This window comes from Zophobas morio, unplaced genomic scaffold (assembly GCF_036711695.1).
Source record: "Zophobas morio isolate AGI-343-1 ecotype UQ-CSIRO unplaced genomic scaffold, CSIRO_AGI_Zmor_V1 ptg000155l, whole genome shotgun sequence".
Lineage (NCBI taxonomy): Eukaryota > Metazoa > Arthropoda > Insecta > Coleoptera > Tenebrionidae > Zophobas > Zophobas morio.
The window spans coordinates 370,729-374,187 of NW_026972259.1; the positions used below are offsets into that span (position 1 = coordinate 370,729).

Consider the following 3,459-nt stretch of genomic DNA (forward strand, 5'->3'; position numbering starts at 1 on the left):
ACTATGTACATCTAAATTGGGAAATTCTTTTCGGAATTGTTCGTAAATTTCATCATCCAGCCTTAAAAGTAACAATATTATTACATCTACAATTATTTAACTAACTTACTTTGTTAATGAAAGATTTTTGCAATCATAATTACATAGTAAATTAAAATAAATTTCTGCTTGTTTCCATGATTTTACAGCCCATGCGGCTTCTATTTCTTCTAAGTTTCCAAACTCTGAAGAAAGTTTATCGATTTTTAGGGAGGTCTCCGGGTTGGGTTCTTCAGAGTTTACTAACAAAACAATTTTTAGTAAAAAAAAATTATATAAAAATATATTTGTATAACTCTTCGGACTAGAATTTAACACATTTTCTATTTCTTTTTCAAAATTCATTGATGCGATAAAAAATTTACAACATATATTGTAAAAAGGTGAAAGGTAATTCTTACTGAATGCAAAAGCAAAGAGGAAAAATATTAGCACGTGTTAACCATGTTAAGATTAGCCCAAGGGATGTAACTTACTTTATCGCTTCCTAAATCTCTTTTCGTTTTTTTTTTTTTAAATAGTCTAAATTTTTTTTTATTCTAAATAATATCGTTTGTTTTTGCTTAGAAAGTGTAGCTTGACCTGTTTTGCTTCTTTTAAGAACATTGCAAGGGTTCTGTGAAATTTGTTAAACAAAAAAATATATAGAGCATCCTCGACGTTTAGATACTATTAAAGATAATGCAATTTTGTGCATACATATACAAGTTTTGAGTTTCTACACTTCGTATATTGAAAGCTACAGTTTTAGTGCTGAATTTATATTAAAGATCTTTACCTTAGACCATCTTATTTAAAATTTTATTTTTCTTTTATATACTGCGGATATGGCATACCTCATAACGATTTGTGGATAATTATCTTAAAGCGCAAGTTTAATTTAGCTGGGAGTTGTTTGTGTATGTATCAATGCTTTAATATTTTTAGAAAGATATGGGTGTAGACCTATCTAGAACTCCATTGCAATATAAGTAATTTGCTATTTCATTTATACCCGTTTTTCAACATTTATAAGTTGTAAAACAGCATTAAAAACTGAATGAGCAAAAAAGTGTATTTTATAAGGGGATTTACTCAAGCAGGTGCTTTAGAATAGTTTATAAAAAAAACGGCGGTTATACTATATATTAAAATTGATATATTTACTTGCATTAAGTTTGAAGTGTTAGAAAGAAATTTATTACATTTTAGATAAGAACGCAGATGGGTCGCAAATAAAGAAACAAAGAGTTTTCTTTTGAGTAAAAAACTATTTATTGTTAATTATAAATCTTCTACCTCTGTATTATTGTTCCTGAACATTTGAAACTAAATGGTAAAACATTACTTTGAGGTACGTTTTAAGAATTCTATGCTTTGCATAAGTTAAGGATTTATTAAAAAGAAGTATAGTAATACAAATATATATATTTAACGTACTTAAGTGCTGCTATAATTTTTTAGTCTGAATTGAAAATCATGAGCACTAGTTATCTTTATATTACGTTAAATGTGGTTAACTTACGGGTACGAACGGGTAGGTAATAGCGATTTTTCTATAAGGAGTATATAATTGTTGTTTTTAAATTTGCTTTTTTTGCAAGGCTCAATAGCGTTAGTTTACTTGAAAGGACGTAAAAATGTATAATTACAAGCTTTACTTAATTCTCTTTATTTGGACATTTTGTATTTTCCCAAATGTTAAGTTTGCTCAAATAACTATAATAACATTGTTAAAATTGAAGTTAATAACTAATAAACTTAAAATAATTTAAACGTTAATAATTTAAAAAAAGATAATTATTTAAAAAAAATATATAAATTAGAAAATGTTTAGTTATAAATATGTAAGTGGGGAGAATACCATATTCTCGTAAATTCTTGTTTTTTTATTGTTAATAACAGCATGAGGGTTGGTATATTTTTAGTTAGTTAGGGTACTACTATTTTATATAAACTAGAGAATTATTATGTTTGTTTAATATAGAGAATAATTTAATTAACGTTTTTAGAAGTGTTCAAATATTATTGAAGTAATGGAGTTTTACAGTCTTTACTACTTTAAATATCTAACTTAAAATTTTTTTTTTGTTAACATTGTTATTCTACTTAAAAGAACTCTTAAGTCCTTCTGTACGAGCTCATATTTCTTTGAAACCTTCTAAAAGTATAATTTTTAATAAATAATAGTTAGTCTTTTAAAGTTAATGTGGAAATAATTTTGTTATATAAATAGTATTATTCTTTTTATTTAGTAAAGAAAACAATTCTGTTCACGGAGTTATTGAGTGTGTAGATGTGTTCAACTATTTTTTCGGATTAATAAAGTTTTAGTCTTCACTACTTTGATTATCTAACTCAATTTTTTTTTTTTTTGTTAAACATATTGTTATACTGGTAACTTAAATTCCTTACGGAGAGATTTTAATTCCCTTATAATCTAAAATAACCTAAAAATCTTTATTTACAAAGCAGCGTTGGAGTTAGTATATTTTAAGTTAGTGTATAACTTTTCTTTTTTTTTTAAAAAAAATTATTATATTCTATTAGTAGACTAAATTATTCTGTTCAACGTATTACTGAGTGTAGGAGTGTTTTAAATATTACAGAAAGTATTAAGTTTTACATTCCCTGATTCGAATAATTAATTTAAAATGTTGCTTAATTACACTTTTTGTTCTTCTACGAATCTAACGTCTTTCAAGAGTATTTTAAAGTTATTTAAAAATCCTATTGACAGTGTTAGTTAGTTAGTATGTTTTATGTTTGTGTATAACATAATATTTCTTTTAAATCAAACATATTATATTCATTAAAGAGAACATAATTCTGTGTAGTGAGTTATTGGGTATAGAAAGGTTTTTAATTATATTAAATTTATACTTGATTAAATGATTAGCAGTTTTCTCTACGCGCAGGAACTTTGACTTATCCAGCTTTAAAAATTTTAGATTAATCTACCTTCATAATTTTCTTTTTTAAGCTTCTTTCATATTATGAAAAATACTTAACCTCAACATTGTTTAAGGATAATATAAATTTTCGCCAAACCGCATTATGTTATGACATAATTTTTTTAAAAGAAAAGCAGAAATTAAAAAGATTTTTATAAACTTTTTAAAAAATATATTTTGCTTTAATTACAAGATAATATAAGGATAATTGAAATTGTTTTGCATTATGTGGCGTTTACTGTTAAGTATTGCTATATGTAGTAGGTAATGACCGTCTGAGCAATTAAACATTGACGGTATGTCGTGAGCGTTGCGCTACTCAAATGGCTTGGGAAGCATTAAACAAATTATTACAACCCTTCTAAACTTTTAACAAATTTAATATAAAATCTCAATATAATATATTGAAAAGTATTACTCTCACCTTAAGTCGGAGTCATTGATAAACTCAAAGACCTTAAGGTTTAATACTGAAAGTGAATAGCGA

General features: G+C 25.4%; 1 long non-coding RNA gene across 1 annotated transcript; it reads right to left on the reverse strand.

Annotated features, from left to right (window-relative positions):
* On the reverse strand, nucleotides 1-419 carry LOC135145459 (uncharacterized). Its single transcript, XR_010283458.1, has 3 exons — nucleotides 336-419; nucleotides 110-281; nucleotides 1-61 (listed from the first exon to the last, which is right to left on the reverse strand). It is a non-coding gene; the product is annotated as an uncharacterized LOC135145459 (long non-coding RNA).
* Nucleotides 420-3,459: the final 3,040 nt, after the last annotated feature.